The 16,635-nt window shown below is 61.3% G+C and overlaps 1 protein-coding gene and 1 long non-coding RNA gene across 2 annotated transcripts in view; both read left to right on the plus strand.

Annotated features, from left to right (window-relative positions):
- The first annotated feature begins 277 nt into the window (after positions 1-277).
- The window catches only part of UGT8 (UDP glycosyltransferase 8), a 61,410-nt gene continuing 45,052 nt past the window's right edge, over positions 278-16,635 (plus strand). Inside the window, exon 1 of the mRNA XM_070416885.1 lies at positions 278-325. The gene's annotated coding sequence lies outside the window, so the exon portion shown is untranslated. The remainder of the gene's footprint in view (positions 326-16,635) is intronic.
- Positions 9,494-16,148, plus strand: LOC139010018 (uncharacterized). Its single transcript, XR_011471462.1, has 3 exons — positions 9,494-9,648; positions 14,358-14,507; positions 14,873-16,148. It is a non-coding gene; the product is annotated as an uncharacterized lncRNA (long non-coding RNA).

Raw genomic sequence — 16,635 nt, forward strand, 5'->3', positions numbered from 1 at the left:
ATCATTCTCTCTGCTCTCGGGGCCTTCTACTTCTCTAGCCTCGTCAGATAAAAACGCACCCCATCGTTGTTCACTGTCTATTGAGGCGAACCCTCTAGAGCATGAGATGGGCCACTTCGAAGTGTGCACTTCCGTGGCATTGAGCCTGTCCTGGCTGATGTGTGACCTGCACACCCGCCAAGTTAAACACACTCCCTTCCCTCCCACAGAAATGGGCGCCTACAGGGCGTCACCCCCGCTTCCCGGGCTCCGAGGCCTGGCACCAGCCACCTCCCTCGTCTGGGTGTCCCACGTGAAGAGGATCATACAACCCGTGTGTCCTTCTGTGCGTGTCCGGCGTCTTTCACGTAGCGTCACATTTCCCACATCCACATTCCAGCAGGTGGCACGCACTCCTTTACGGCTGAGTAATGCTGCATCGTGCGGGCGGGCCGCGTTCCATTTGCCCGCTCACCGGTGGCTGGACACCTGGCTTGTCTCCACCTTTGAGCTGCTGTGGAGAATGCCGCTGTGGATAGTCAAGTACAGGTGTGTGTGTGTGTGTGTGTGTGTGTGTGAGTGTGTGTAAGTGTGTGTGAGTGTGTGTCTGTGTGTGTGTGAGTGTGTGAGTGTGTGAGTGTGTGTGTCTGTGTGTGTGAGAGTGTGTGTGTGTGTGTGAGTGTGTGTGTGTGAGTGAGTGTGTGTCTGTGTGTGTGTGAGTGTGTGTGTCTGTGTGTGTGAGAGTGTGTGTGTGTGTGTGAGTGTGTGTAAGTGTGTGTGAGTGTGTGTCTGTGTGTGTGTGAGTGTGTGAGTGTGTGTGTCTGTGTGTGTGAGAGTGTGTGTGTGTGTGTGTGAGTGTGTGTGTGTGTGTGTGAGTGTGTGTGTGAGTGAGTGTGTGTGTGTGTGTGAGAGTGTGTGTGTGTGTGTGTGTGTGTGAGTGTGTGTGTGTGAGTTCTTTTTCAGTCCTTTGTGGTGTTAGCCTGGGCGTGACATTGCCGGGTGGTAGGTCATTCAATGTTTAACTTTTGGAGGAGCCGCCAGGCTGTTTTCTGCAGAGGTGCCTGCTCGCTTCTCCCCGTCCTCACTCGCTGGCTTTTCGGTTTCGCAGTGGCCGTTCCGGGGGTTCGGAGCGTATCCCACCGAGGTTTAGCTCTGCATCTCCCTGACGACGGAGGACTTGGCTGCTTGGCCACTTGGGTGTATTGGGAGAAATGGCTACTCAGATTCTGCGTCCGTTTTCTACGGGGCTGGCTTTTTGTTGTTGTCGAGTGCCCAGAGTTCTTTATTCTGGCTCTAGAACAAATCAGGTATGTGGTTGGCAAACATTTTCTTGCACTTGGCAGGCTGCCTTTTCACTTTATTGATAAGATTCTTGGGTCCACAAGTTTCTAATTTTAGTGAAACGCCATTTATCTTAATTTTTTTCTTTTGTTGTTTTTGGTGTCATATCTGAGATGCCATTGCCAAATCCGAGGTCATAAAGGTTTGCCCTTGTGTTTTCGCCCGGCCGGTGTGGCTCAGTGGTTGAGCATCCACCTAGGAACCAGGAGGTCACGGTTCAATTCCTGGTCAGGGCACATGCCCAGGTTGTGGGCTTGATCCCCAGTAGGAGGCGTGCAAGAGGCAGCCAATCCATGATTCTCTCTCATCATTGATGTTTCTCTCTCTCTCTATCCCTCTCCCTTCCTCTCTGAAATCAATAAAAACATGTTGAAAAAACACACAGACGTACGACTGTGCATAAGGCTTTCACGTGGGGAAGAAAGAATTCAAGTTCATTTCCAAACCCCTTCCCAGTCATGGAATGACTGTGAATTACACACTGGACAGTAGAAGGGCCAAAGGTCCGAGGCCACATTGTCCACCGACCAGGACCCTGGGGCCGTTGCTGTGCAGCACAGTGAGGGGAGAGGAGACCAGGCTGTGGAGGGTCCTGGGGCGAGAGGCTCAGCTCTCCGGCCGCGCCTGCAGTCACACTGCCCGCAGCGCCCCGGCAGCGGCAGGCCCCAGCGGCCGCCTCGTCTTCCTCCGTGCGAAGGGAACCACAGGTGCGCCGGCTCAGGCCACTGTCAGGGTAACAAGATGCAAATAAATGCTGAACTCGAATGGCCTGGGATTGCCGTTCCGATTTGAATGAATCTGAGTCGGTATAACCAGGAAGTGTTGTCCGAGAGAGGGGCCCTCCTGTGTGTTGATGGGAAACAGCAACAGGTGGGGAAGCCACACTGAGAACCGCAGGCGGCTTATCCATCCGGGTGTCAGACAATTGACAACAGGCGCGTGGGGCCCCGTCCACGGTTGAGCGCCGACCCATGAAGCAGGGGGTCACAGTTCTATTCCCGGTCGGTGCACAGGCCCGGGGTGTGGGCTCCATCCCCAGTGTGGGGCGTGCAGGAGGCAGCTGATCCATGATTCTCTCTCATCATTGATGTTTCTCTCTCTCTCCCTCTCCCTTCCTCTCTGAAATTAATACAAATATATTTAAAATAAATAAACATGTGGGTCGAAATGTTGAGAGGCCCACGGGATGAGCACGCTGACCCAGCGCAGGAGCAGGTCTTCGGGGCCCGGGTGTGGGGATGTTGGTGTCACCTTGCACTCCTGCCAGGCCGCCAGGAGAGGTGTTGTGACCACATGTATCACCGAGGCCGGTTTGGGGATCATAGGAGAAGCTGGTTGAAAGGGCTGGAAGGTGTTGGCTAACGTCACGGAAAACCCAGAGGGAGCGGCTGTGAGCGGCTGACCCGGCATCGGAGGAGGTCACCAGACCCCGGGCCTCTCGTCTCCGCTGTGGCCCCTGCCCTGCCCCTCTGATGGTCGCCGCTTCCCCGGGCTGGGTGGCTGACAGTGGCGCCTGAGGACGCCGGTGCAGGGTTCGCAGCGAAGGTGAGGATGAGTGGCTTCCAGTGTGTCCTCCAGCACAGGGAGGAGGAAGCTTCCGGAAGCTCTGTGCACATCACTGCTGCGTCTCTGAGCCTCAGGCTGAGGGTTGGAGGGGCCGGGCCCCCTGCAGCGTGCATGGTGGGAGGCCCAGACGGTGAGTCAGGCCCCTGGTCACCCTGCGGGGGAGATGAGAGGGGGCGCAGGCAGGAGCAGGCAGCCGGCGGCGGGAACGCCGAGGCGCGATGCTCACGGGTCCGTGTCCGTGTCCGTGTCCGTGCATGAGGGGAGGATGGCACCTCCCAGGGCAGCTCCTTGTCACGGTGGACAGGACCCCGAAGGTCCTGAGACTGCCTGTCCTTGGGCTTCCTGCCAGGTCACCGCAGGGGGACCGTCAGGCCTCACACGGCCCCCCAGCCGCGCCCCCCGCCCCACCTTCCGTTCTGTTGGACCGTCCGCAGCTATTCGCTGAACAGAGTTCTCCCTGAGGCCCGGTGCTCTCACAGGTGACGTGACCGGGTCGTTTGCCCCAGGAGGACGCTCTGTCCCTTGCACTCAAGGCCCCTAACCCCGCCCCGGCCATGAAGGACGGGCTTCTCGCTCCTCGGCTGCCACACGGACCTCGTGGCCACAGACGAGCCTCCCAGCCTCCTGTAACCCTGGCCATCGCTCCGCGGACCTGGGCTTCCAGACTTTCAGTAACTTGTACGGCGACATTTCCATTTCTTCACCAGTCTGTTCTGCTAAAACGCGGTAGTGGAAGAACTACGAACCCTCATGTTCTCAAACATTGACTTAAAAACAATGGTTTCCATGGGCAGCACGAGCCCCGTGTCCAGAGAACCTAGGAGTGAGGAATATGAAGGTATTTGCCCCGCGGACATGCCCACCGTAAAGGCGTTTATTGCTCTGAGAGCGTGGCTGAGGTTCACCCGTCGCTGGTCCAGTCCAGTCCCGCTGCGGGGCCTTGCCTATGACTCACAACCGAGGTCACATTCGAGGGGGCAGAGAGCCCCGCAGGTGAATGCACACGTCCCGACCGCTGCGGGCTCTGGGCCCTGCTCGCTCCGGACGGCAGCGCTGGTTAAGGCGGTAAAATGCGCGTAAATGTCCATCTGGGAGGAGGTGCCCCCAGCGGGTCCCTATGAGGCCATTGGGGTGAAAACTGTGGCAGAGATGCCCCGGATTGCAGGGCTCCACCAGCATAGCCATGCCCTCGCGTGGCCGGTCCCAGGTGGGGGCGTGTCCTCTGCACGGGCCAGGCGCTCACCACATGCCCAGGGGGAGGAGCAGGAGCCACAGCTGAGCCCGGCCAGGAGGGCGCCGTCCTCTGTGCTCGGTCCCCGGTGGGAACCCAGCCATGTGCTCACGGTGGCTGCAGGGGCTGCAGGAAGAGCCGTCGGCAGAGTGACCAGTGGTTTAATCTGTGTTCCTGTGGCCGGGGGCCGCCGCATCCGGGGCCCGCATCTCTGGCGCTGTTGCAAGCGCGGACATCGGGCACTGGCTGTGTCCGCGTCCCAGTGTGGGAAATCCGAGCACCGTGAGCGCGTCCGTCCGAGACAAACGTGAACGAGGGTCGGATTCTTGCCTGTTCACGTGTGGCCATTCTTGGCTGAGCTGCGACGGACGTGAGTTCTGAGGAAGGCAGCTAGTGTTTATCAAGGAGACATTCACTCGTTCCTTTCGGCCGGAGATGGACCCCGCCAGGTGTGGCCGCAGGGCGAGCCTCGTGCCGGGCTTGGGCCCAGCAGCGCCGGCGAGTGTGGGCCACTTGGCCGTGGGGACAACCTCCGGGCGAAACCATTCCAGTTTCCGTGTCCCCAGCTCACTGCTGTGTCGCTCCCTGCTCCTCCCGTATCAGTGAGTTTAGACGTTCAAATTGTTACACCCGTGAACACACGTTTGCTTGAATTTGTGGCTCAAAAGTAAACAGGCGGGTGCTTTTCCTCCACAGGAAAGAGGAAATACAGGGATGGAATAGGATAAAATAATAAGGAACGTGCTCTGAGTGGAAAACTGAAGTTTTGTTATGATTCACGCGTGACGGGGAACAGGGACACGTGGGGGTGTCCCGTGTGGAACGTGGTCTCTTTCCGTGGCGGCCGTGGCGGCGGTAGGCGCTCAGCTTCCTCTCGCCGGTCCCCTCCTCCCTGCGCGAGGCTCTGCTCCCCGGTCATCGCGTCCACCTGTGGCCACGTTCAGGTCCAAGGTGGCGTGAGGGCCAGAGAACCCGAGCACCTAACCTGCCCGGAGGAGCCGCGATTCTCCAGGTGATGTGCTTAGAGGACAGGCGCGTTATGACTTTGGACGGGGCCCTGGCGACGGGCCGGGGGCCGGGGGTTGTGCCTGGCCTGGCACGGCTTCTGGAAAGGGGGACCCGCTGGAGGGCCGCCCGGGGTGCCCAAGGACACGGCCACCGGCCCACTTGGCACCAAGCCCCCGGTCCCGTGTGCTCCCCCTGAGCAGGAGCCCAGGAAGCCCCGTCCCGAGCCGGTTCCCAGTGGGAACTGCCCGAGGTGTGTTCATGCCCACGGTCCCCAGGTCTCCTGCTCAGACTTAAACCCCGGGCCCAGGCTCTCAGCTCAGCTCACCCGTCCCAACAGCAGGCGCCTGCCAGGCTCCTTGGGTCAGACTGAAAGGAGTGGCCAGCCGGCCAGACGTCCAGTGCTAAGGCCACTCCTGCTCCGCCCGCTGCGGCTCCTGAGGCCACGGGGTCCTGCTGGGCTCAGCCATCAGCGAGAAACCGGCGTTAGCACAGGCCCACGGGGAAGACCCACCCAGAGGAGGCCTCGCCACGGCCCTTAGACCCACCCGACAGGCTCTGGCTCCACGGGGGCTGCCTCGACCCTGGTGGGGGAGCCCCGACTTACCGAGGGGTGTCTGTCATCACCCTGTTACGTAACTTAAGTGCAGGGACACGGGGCCTCCATTCGTCTTTGAAACCTCCTCCTGAAGCTCTGGCTGGAGAGGATGCAGTGGTGAGAGAGAGAGAAAGAGAGAGAGAGAGAGAGAGCGCTCACTTGGTAAGTCTGCGGGAAGACCTATGTGGGGCAGGCAGAGGTGAGCTGGGCGGGGCGCTGGCTGTGTGACATCATAATCCAGGCGGGCGGAGCACTGACTGTGACATCACGCTCCAGGTGTGCGCCCGGCCGGGGCCTGCGTGGAGGATGCGCACCTGGCGCCAGGAGAGGGCACGGGGGCTGCTCGTGAAGGAGGCAGTGGGTGCTTCACCGATTCGACTCGGAGGCAGAGGAAAGCTGTGGGACACGGCCTGTCCGAGGAGGAGGCTGGGGAGCAGTGTGCAGCCCGGACGCCACGCCGCTCCGGGGCAGGAGGGGGGGATGGTGGTGGTGACCACTCTCTGCAGGCAGACACGGGGGGCCATGCCCTGGGCATTCCCCACGTCACAGAAGCCACCCTCGGTGAGCCGTGACGTGATGGCTACAGGCGATGTGACAGCCTGTTTCCTGCTGCCCCTCGGCCTCTGACAGCCAGGGAGGGCTCCTCCCGGCGCCCAGGGTGACTCCCGGCACTGCTGCCGTGTTCGTGCTGTGTAGAGCGGAGGGCGTGGGAGCTGGAGGGCGAGGCATCGGGGCGATCGGAGGGCAGCGTGCGCCTCTGAGCCAGGCCCAGGGCGGTGTGTGGGGCAGGTCAGCCTCCGTCCTGCACTGTGCACAGGACACACGAGAAAGCACCCAAAACTCCAGCATGAAACTAGAATTTTAAATGCCTAAAGTTTTCGTGTCTTGTGAGTTTTATTCTCACCGAGTTTCTAATAACAATCAGGTATTTCTCCTGGTATTTCCATTCTCTTTGTCTAAAGCAGTGGTTCTCAACCTTCTGGCCCTTTGAATACAGCTCCTCATGGTGTGACCCAATCATAAAACTATTTTCGTTGCTACTTCATAACTGTCATGTTGCTGCTGTGATGAATTGTCATGTAAATATCTGAGATGCAGGATGGTCTTAGGCGACCGCTGTGAAAGGGTCGTTCAACCGCCAAAGGGGTCGCGACCCACAGGTTGAGAACCGCTGGTCTAAAGAAAGCCAAATACGTGTAGTTTCAAAGCTGAGATGGTGGTGAAGGGATCCTGGAGGCGGTCTGAGTCTGGGGCCCAGTCTCTGCCGGCAGGGAGGGACTTCCCTCGGGTTGAGCCGTGTCCTGTGTCAGGGCCTGGGGGCGTGGAGGAACGGGTCCTGCTCTCTTCTCTCTGCAGAGACGCCCCCTCCCTAGGGGGCAGGGAGGGATTGGGGGCAGGGCAGCTCGGGGTCAGGAGCGCTGGGCCCGGCAGGAGGGACATGGGGAGGGGAGGGGAGGGTGGAGGAGGGGAGGGGAGGGGAGAACAGGTGAGGGCAGAGGAGGGGAGGGACATGGGAACAGCGCCCTCCCCAAACCCTGCCCCTTGATCGGGGGGTGACCGCAGGTGCCCAGGGGAGGCGCAGGGATGGAGTGAGCCGCACATGCCAAACATCACTCGTTCCAAGAGCATCGCTTTCAAAAACACCGTTGAGCCCGGCTGGCGTGGCTCAGTGGTTGGAGCGTTCACCTGTGAACCAGGAGGTCACGGTTGGATTCCTGGGTTGTGCGGGCTCGGTCCCCAGTGGGGGGCGTGCAGGAGGCAGCCCATCAATGATTCTCTCTCATCACTGATGTTTCTATCTCTTTCTCCCTCTCCCTTCCTCTCTGAAATCAATAAAAAAATATTTTTTTTAAAAAAGAAAGCTTTTTTTTTAAAAAAAAATCGCAAACAGAAGCTATTTCCAGGAGAACATGTGCCGTTTGGAACCATTGTACAGTTTTCCACTGGAATTCCTCACCAACAGCCCAGGAAGGGGTCCCCGTGTGCCGGGCCCCGACCCCCAGCAGACGCTCCCTCCTCGGCGGGGCCGGGAGGCCTTTCTCTGTGATGCTGGGAGCCTCGGCCTCCCCGAAGGTCCCGTCAGGTGCGGACGGACGCGCACTTGGCCCCGGACAAAGGGCCAGCGCTTCCGCCCGCCCAGCTGCTCTGAAGGCCCTTGTGCGCGGCGCGTTCCGGGGGACAAAGGCGGGCTCAGGGACGTCGCCTCACAAAGGGGTATTGAGGGCCAGGCCTGGGGCCGGACAAATGCACATTTCATCCCAACACAGCCTGATTGTGGCCGCCCTTCTGGGGGCACAGAAGGAGAATGTCACGAGTGGTCACAGCGCCGGGCCGGCCCCTCCCCTCCCACCCGAGGGGCTCGGAGCTCGCCACCCACCTCCTGGGGGCCGTCCCTGCCTCCCTTCAGCCCAGGGCCGAGCCACAGTCATGGAGGGACTTCACGGGGGTTTTACACGCGACTCTCTCCACGGAGTGGTGACCAGCACCCATGGCAGGGACAACAGGCAAACGGACGCAGCTCAAGTGAAGAGCCCCCGGGAGGGTCCAACCCAGTTCTGTGGGGTCGTCGAGGGCTCGGGGTCCTGAGGCCGGAATCAGATCAAGACAGAGGTGCTTCCCCCGGCCGGCAGGCATGGCTCAGGGGTTGAGCATCGATCTAGGAACCAGGAGGTCCTGGGTTCGATTCCTGGTCAGGGCACAGGCTCGGGTTGCAAGCTCGATCCCGTGTGGGGCGTGCAGGAAGCGGCTGATGGATGTGTCTCTCTCATCCATGGTTCTCTCTCTCCTTCTCCCCTCCTCTCTGAAATCAAGAAAAATATCTATTAAAAAAGAAAAAAAGAAAAAGAAAAAGACAGGGGTGCTGTTGGGCTGCAGGGCAGGCGGCGGGAGGACTCTCATTCCCGCCAGCGTTGATTTTGGGGTCCCTCCCGTGTCTCCAGGAAAGAGGTGTAAGAACTGACCACCGAGTGTGACACCCGAGTGTGACCACTGAGCTGCAGGGACGGTGGCTCCTCGGACACCCCCGTCCTGCCATCAACCAGACCCTCACGTCCTGGCAGTCAGGCACCTGGGGGAGGCTCGGTGCCCGAGGGCTGAGGGCCACAAAGGCCGGGCACCCAGAGCCTCGCACGGGCCGCGCTGTCCTCGGTCCTCGAAGCGTTCTGCCCGTCTCAGTCGCCAATGCTCGCGGCCCCCCAGTTCAAGCGGCTCTGAGGGCGCCCCACGCTGACTGCTGTGGCCAGACACCCTCCTCCCGGGACCCTCCTCCCGGGACGGGCTGGCCTCTGTGGACAGCGACATCGCCCGCTCAGGTCTCAGCTCCCCACGCAGAGGAATCCGCCCCTTTCTCGCCTCTCCCCGCCTCCTGCCTCTGCCCTGCCCTCACCTGTTCTCCCCCTCCCCTCCCCTCCCCTCCTCTGCCCTCACCTGTTCTCACCTGCCCTCCCCTGCCCTTCCCTCCCCTCCCCTCCCCTCCCCTCCCCTCCCCTCTCCTCCTCTGGCCTCACCTGTTCTCACCTGCCCTCCCCTCCCCTCCTCTGCCCTAACCTGTTCTCCCCTGCCCTCCCCTCCTCTGCCCTCCCCTCCCCTCCCCTCCCCTTCTCTGCCCTCCCCTACCCTCTGCTGCCCGCACACTGGGCTCCTGTGGCTCCTCCAAGTGCCAGGCGTGGCTCGCCTCAGAAACCTTGTGGTGACCTTCCTCCTTCCCAGAATGCTCTGCTGCAGGTCTCCCCCTGCGCACCCCTTATCTCTTCCTTCCTTGCCGGTCTCTGCTTTCCACCGTCCACACAGCAGCCGGCAAACCACAGCCATGGCCGACCTGGTCCAGGCACAAAGCCTTGCAGAGCGGCCGCGGGCGAGCCCCATGCACTCCCCATGCCAGGCCAGGGTCCCGGGCAGACGGGGCCCAGCGGCTCCGCACCCCAAGGCGGTGAGTGGGTGACATTTAGGCCGCGAGGTGCAGGGAGGTCGGGCACAGGAGGGCGGGGCAGGAACGGGCAGGAAGGAGCAGGGAGACCAGCTGCTTAGGGGACAGGAGCCCGTTTCCTGCAATTCTTACTCCAAACACCTTCCATGGTCGAGCTCAGCAGACCCTGTCGACCCTGAACTTGACCTTGGCAAGGACCTGTGTGTCAGCGGAGCTCAGAGCCGCCTCCAGGTCTTCCTTGGGCACTGAGCTGGGTCGATGGGGTACGGGGGGACGGGGCGATGGGGCGATGGGGGATAGGGGTTCAGGGGGGACGGGGCGCCCACCCCTCCTCAGCCCTCGCCCCGCCCGCTGGGCCTCCTGCCGAGCAGTGACCTTCAGGAGGACACAGACTCCACCAGGGCCCGGGGGGTGGCCAAGCCCAGGTCACCGGGCCGCCCGGGCCCACAGGTAGTTAACCAGGCGGTGACGAGGGCATGGAAACTGGCCCATCCGCGTGAAAGTGCTGACTCTGTCCTCCGGGTCCAGAGATGAGCCGGGAGTCCCTTCCTGGGGGGAGTCTGCCCTCAGCCTGGGATTGGCTCTGAGCCGCCTTCCCCTCTGTCCCCGCTGCCCATGCCTCCTCGTGGAGCCCAAACGTCCTTCCACAGCGTCCCGGGGTTTCTCCTCGAGCTCGCCGGGTCCGCAGGGCTCGACGGCAGCATTTTAGGTGGATTCGGGGGCGACCACAGGACAGGGCCGTGCGTGCTGGTCCCCGCGGGAGCCGGAGCCAGAGACAGGGCGCTGGTGGCCGGAGGGTAGTGTGGGGACGGAGGCGTGGCCCCGGGTCCTCAGCAAGGGCTCTGTCCCTGGCTCTGTCCCTTCACAGCCGCGACCTCGTCCCCTTGCCACTGCCCTTAAGGCAGAGAGCGTTGGCGCCTGCAAACGGGCGAGAGAAGGACTTGCAGGTGTAACTTGGGGCCGGCGAAGGGCAGGCTTTCAGGAACGGTAGTTCCCCAGGGTGTCCTCTGCTTCCGTTGGCGGCACCGTCCCCCCGACCTGCTGATCCAGGGCTGCTGCTGGCTGCTCTGTTCCAGCCACGTGCAGGCCGCGGGGACCCAGCGTGACACGTGACACGGCAGAGCCCCGAGTCCTGAGCCCACGAGACAGGTGGCAGGGAGACACGTGTCTGTCTTCCGCCGCCTGCTGAGTCCGGCCCACTTTTGGGCGCACAGGAGGCCGCAGTGTCCGAGGAGGGAGGGAGGGAGGGGGCGAGGCAGGAGGGGTGCGGAGAGGAAGCCAGGACTCAGGCAGGTCTTCTTGGCTGCGGCGGGAGCTCCTACCGCCATCGAGTGGCGGCCACAGAGAAGGGGCTTCAGGAGAGATGCCGGACTGCAGTGCAGAGACCAGACAGGAAGTTACCGAGCGACGGGGCGCGTGCCCCGGGGGTGACTGGGGATGGGAAGGGCATCGGTGCCACTCAGGGCGGGGCTGGCTCACCGAGATGCTGTCCAGAGCAGCAGCGTCCAGGGGGAGGTGGGGGCAGGGAGTGAGCGGAGGACAGCAGGGCGGCCTTTGTTGCCGGTGATGAGGGAGGAAGGGTGGGTTCGGTTCTGCGCACGTCGCCTGAAAGGCCGTGAGGTCACGGAAGACATGGGGTCGGCAGGTGTGTCTGGGACGCTTGTTGGGATTCTCAGCGCAGAGGACTCCCCGTTACAGCGGGCGGCCCCCCCCCCCGCCCCCCCCCCCGGGCTGTAGGGTCCAGTGTGCATCCTGAGGACCCCGAGGGAGACTCGCTGGGACAGTGGCTGAGCAGGAGGCAGACGGAAGGGAAGGCGTCCGAGCAGCTGCCCCAAGTCGGTCCGGTCCCCACGCCCAGCCACGGCCGGGGGGGGGGGGGGGGGGGGCGGGGGGAGGCCTCAGCGGTGGGGGAGTCACGTGGTCTGCTCAGCACAGTGTTGGCCGGGGTGACGGGAGCCAGCCACGTGGCCCTGGGTCCCTGCAGCCGGTTGCTCCCCTCTCGCTGGCTGTCCAGTCTGCGGCCCCCACACCGACCGCGTCCCTGGTCTGCGCCCGGGCAGGGGGTATCTGCCTGGAGGGCCGTCCCCTTGTCCCCTTCACCGCAGAGCCGGGCGGGCCGTGAGCCATCGCTGCACCCTCGGTGCCAGTACCGGCACCTCTGCCAGCCGCCCTCACCCACGGACCTCGGCCCCTGAGCACCCCACACCCGGCAGGGATGTGGGGTGACCCCCACCCCGCCCCACAGGGTCAGGACCAACAACTAAAGCACAAACACTATGTGACGTGGAGGAGAGGAGAAACGGGACCAGCCTGTGAGCGGAGGAGGGACATCCCCCAAAACCTTCCTGAGAAGCTTACAAACAAAAGTGGGAGCCCGGTTGGCGTGGCTCAGGGGTTGAGCATCGACCTATGAACCGGGAGGTCAAGGTTCCATTCCTGGTCAAGGGCACAGGCCTGGGTTGTGGGCTCGATCCCCAGCGTGGGGCGTGCAGGAGGCAGCCGATCCATGATTCTCTCTCATCATTGATGTTTCTCTCTCCCTCTCCCTCTCCCTTCCTCTCTGAAATTAATAATAATATATATTTTTAAAATGGGTTTGCCATTTTTCCCAGGAAGATCAGGCAGAAGGAGGGGCAGATGGAGGGAGGAAGATGGAGGAGGAGGAAGGACAGGAAGGGAGGGGTGGGAGGAGGGAGGGGCAGGGGAGGGAGGGGTAGGAGAGGTTAGGAGGAGGAGGAAGAAGAGGAGGAAGGGGCTGGGGAGCGAGAGGGCGGGGAAGGGAGAGGGAACCACAGAGTCATCGGGGACCCAGGCGTGGTTTCAGGGAGGTAGAGGCGGGTGGGGGTGGGCGAGGGCAGAGGCTATGGGAGGGCCGGTGCCACCACGGGGAGGGTTTGGAATGACCCAGGCAGCGGCTCTAGAGCAGTGATGGCGAACCTATGACACGCGTGTCAGAGGTGACATGCGAACTCATTTTTTGGGTTGATTTTTCTTTGTTAAATGGCATTTAAATATATAAAATAAATATCAAAAACATAAGTCTTTGTTTTACTATGGTTGCAAACGTCAAAAAATTTCTATATGTGACACGGCACCAGAGTTAAGTTAGGGTTTTTCAAAATGCTGACACGCCGAGCTCAAAAGGTTCGCCGTCACTGCCATAGGGAAATGGTCTGATCTGTGAAGGGCTTGGTGAGATGAATAGGAGGTTAAACCAGGAAAAGCCTTGAGCCCCGCGCCCCGAAGCCGCCTCTCTGGGGAGTCCTATTTCATCACCGCCCAAGGCAGCAATAAATCTTTAAAGACACGAACTAGTCCGTCTGCTTTCAGTCCGATGTCACAATATGAGGACACAAATGCTCAGTGTGTGTGGGCTTATCTGTGCTCTCATTTGTCTAATGCAGTCGTCATGACAACTGAAAGAGGGCGGTGCCCGGTCAGCACCCCGACTTCTGGGTTCGCCACTCAGACCTCCAACCACAGGGGCTTTAAAAAAAACTCATGAACTAAGTCAGACGGAGAAAGACTGACAGCGGGATCTGCAGAGCAAAGGAGCAGCAAACCGTAGACCCGGAGGGCAGGTGGGGGGGGGGAGGTCAGCTGGCACCCGGGATGGGGGAAGGCGAGGCCCACACGCCGGGTATCAGCCGGCTCGGCCGTGGGGACGTCCTCGCAGCGAGGCGACCACGACAACACCGCCCTGTGTGTGTGGAAGTGGCTAAGAGGGCAGGTCCTCCCGGCTCCCACCATGAGGAAAGCTGCCGCCGTGGTGCCTCCCGGGTGGACCACGGCACAGCGCGGACACGTGTGGAGCATTACGTTGTGCACCTGGAACTGCCATGTGGGGAGGGCGGTCGGGGGCCAGTGATCCCCCCACCTGCGCGCCGAGGCTGGGCCATGGCGGCGGGAGGCGACCGAGACTCTGGCTGCGCAGCGAAGGCCTTTGGGCCACGTGATAAAAATCCTCCAAACACGAAAACACAGGGACATTTTCACTTCACGCCCGGCTCAGGGGCGTGGACGTTCCGTGGTGGTGGCGGCACCAACCTCGCAACTCCACACGCTTTCTAGTCTTTCTAGCCGTGACCTGTGGCCAAGCTCAGCCGGCGGCCCGGTGGCCGTGGGTCCGGTGGGGAGAAACGGACGGTCCGTCCTGCGTGTTAGGGGTGGCCCTCTCTCCACACATCTCAGAGCCCAAACCCGGATGGGAGGTGGGGTCCCGCTCCGTTAGCTGCACAGGGCAGCCCGGTCTGTGTCCGGAGGAGGGAGAGGGTCCCGCAGCTGGGTAGCCGCCGGGGGCTGTGTCCAGGGCTCTGCCTGGAGCCCCGTGTTGGGCTGATGGTCATCGTAAAAGTGACACGATCGCTGAGGTCCATGCGACTGCACCATCCATTGTAGACTCACACCTGGCAATTTCTAAGCTTTAAACTTAGTTTTTTTAAAAATATATTTTTGTTGATTTCAGAGACGAAGTGAGAGGGAGGGAGAGAGAGAAACATCAATGATGAGAGAGAATCATGGATCGGCTGCCTCCTGCACACCCCTCACTGGGGATCCAGCCCGCAACCCTGGCATGTGCCCTGAGTGGGAATCGAACCCAGGACCCTTCAGTCTGCAGGCCAATGCTCTATCCACTGAGCCAAACTGGCCAGGGCCTTAGTTTGTGGTTTGATCATTTATTTCTTGGCTGCGGTTCTATTGTTGTAATTTAGGAAATGTTGACAAGTTGGCGACGTTTCATGCCGGCTGCACGGTGGCGGCTGGAGGGCCGGCCAAACGGTACCCAAGTGCAGCGATGCCCAGCTAAACGAAGCAAACGACAGGCTTCGCCCGCTGACACAGCCATGGTGGCGGGGGCAGAGGTGAGTTACGGAGACTGAGGACCGGGGGTGGGTTAGGAGGGGGCTTAGGAGGAGGGGAGGTTAGGAGGGGTGGGTTAGGAGGAGGGTTAGGAGGGGTGGGGTAGGAGAGGGTGGGGTAGGAGGGGGTGAGGTAAGAGGGGGTGGGGTTGGGGGGGGTTGGGTTAGGGTGACAGGTCAGAAGCGGGTTCTGATTGCAGAGCGTCAGCTCATTAGCTTCATCTCTCTCCCGTGTGTCCACGTCCCTGTCCGTCCTGAGCCGAGCGGACGGACCATGACCGGAAGGTGGTGCGAGGCCAGTGCGGGGGGGAGGGCAGGGCAAACAGGGACCAGCCCCCCGCGGGCTCCAAGGCCCTTTTCTCATGAAGGAAACTGGATACCGAGGAGCCCAGGCGGCTGGCAGGCAGGAGGGCAGTCCTACTCGGTGACCTTAACATGAAGATGTGACAAGCACAGGTGTGGCCCGTCAGTGACCACGGGGCCTGGACACCCGAGGACGGCACAGGTGACGTCTTCAGGTGGCACCGCCCGGGGTGGGGCCTGCTCGGGAGGGCGAGGCCGTGGCCCTGTTCCTGCCAGCCCCCGGGAGCTCTGTTCCACAGGGTCACTCCCTGGGGCCCAGGGAGGCCTGAGAGCAGCGGGGAGGGAGCCTTGTGCGACCCCACCCCTGGGTCCTGGCCAGTGGGCACGGGGCGCGGGGTGCAGGGCGCCCTGCAGACTCCCTCCTGGACCCGCAGCCCCGGCACGTCCAGCGCCCGGTCACAGAGCTGCGGAGCTCCTGGCACAGGCTCCTGGCAGAGGGACGACAAGGCAGCCGACGTCTTGGCGTGGTTGCACCGCAGCTTCACGGAGACACAGCATCTTTATGTTGAGTTTTCAGACCTGATGTGTGGCATCGCCGGCCAGGAAGCCGGCATCTCTGGGTCCAATCCCGGCCCGCCTTTCAGGTCTTCCCTGAGCTAAGAAGTCGCACTTGGTCCTAGACCCGCAGTTGGCAAACTGCGGCTCAGAAGCCACATGTGGCTCTTTGGCCCCTTGAGTGTGGCTGTTCCACAAAATACCACATGCGGGCGCGCACGTACAGTGCAATTGAAACTTCGTGGCCCATGCGCAGAAGTCGGTATTTTGTGGAAGAGCCACACTTAAGGGGCCAAAGAGCCGCATGTGGCTCTCAAGCCACGGTTTGCTGAGCCGCAGTTTGCCGACCACTGTTCTAGACCATCATTTCTTTCTTTTTTTAATTTAATTTTATTGATTTTTTTACAGAGAGGAAGGGAGAGGGATAGAGAGTTAGAAACATCGATGAGAGAGAAACATGGATCAGCTGCCTCCTGCACACCCCCCTCCCCACTGGGGATGTGCCCTCAACCAAGATACATGCCCTTGACCGGATTCGAACCCAAGACCCTCCCATCCACAGGCTGATGCTCTATCCACTGAGCCAAACCGGTTAGGGCTAGAGCAGGGGTGGGCAAACTTTTTGACTCGAGGGCCACAATGGGTTCTTAAACTGGACCGGAGGGCCGGAACAAAAGCATGGATGGAGTGTTTGTGTGAACTAATATAAATTCAAAGTAAACATCTACACTAATAAAAGAGAAACATGGTAATTGGTGTACAACCGCTACCCTTCCCATTGGCTAATCACCGGCAATATGCAAATTAGCTGTCAGCAAAGATGGCGGTTAACCGCCAACCAAGACGGCAGCTAATTTGCATATTGCCGGCAGGATGGGGCAGTCCATCGTGCCTGCCCCTCCGCCATCCAGGCCTGCTATCTGTGACCTGGATGGCAGACGACCCAACCCAGGGCTGGCGGGGTGTGACCGCAGCTGTCCCCTACTGGCCAAGACCCCAACGGGCTCTCCCACCAGCAGACCGGGGCTGACCTGGCGGCTTCAGCTTCCGCCCACAGTCACGCCCCCCAGACCAGCTGCTGCCAGCAGACCAAGGCTGGGGAGGCAGAGGCCCCCAACCCGCTCCCGCTGGCAGACTGGGGCTGGCGGGTTGCCAGGGACCCGCATTCCCGCGGGCAGACCCAGGCTGGTGGGGCGGCTGCCGAGTCCGCCTGCAGTCACGCCCCCAACCCGTGAGAGCAGGGAGAGGGTGGGGGGAGGGGGGCAATCACCCT

Source organism: Myotis yumanensis, unplaced genomic scaffold (genome assembly GCF_028538775.1).
Source record: "Myotis yumanensis isolate MYYU_CA2020_CCGP unplaced genomic scaffold, mMyoYum1.0.hap1 SCAF_5, whole genome shotgun sequence".
NCBI lineage: Eukaryota > Metazoa > Chordata > Mammalia > Chiroptera > Vespertilionidae > Myotis > Myotis yumanensis.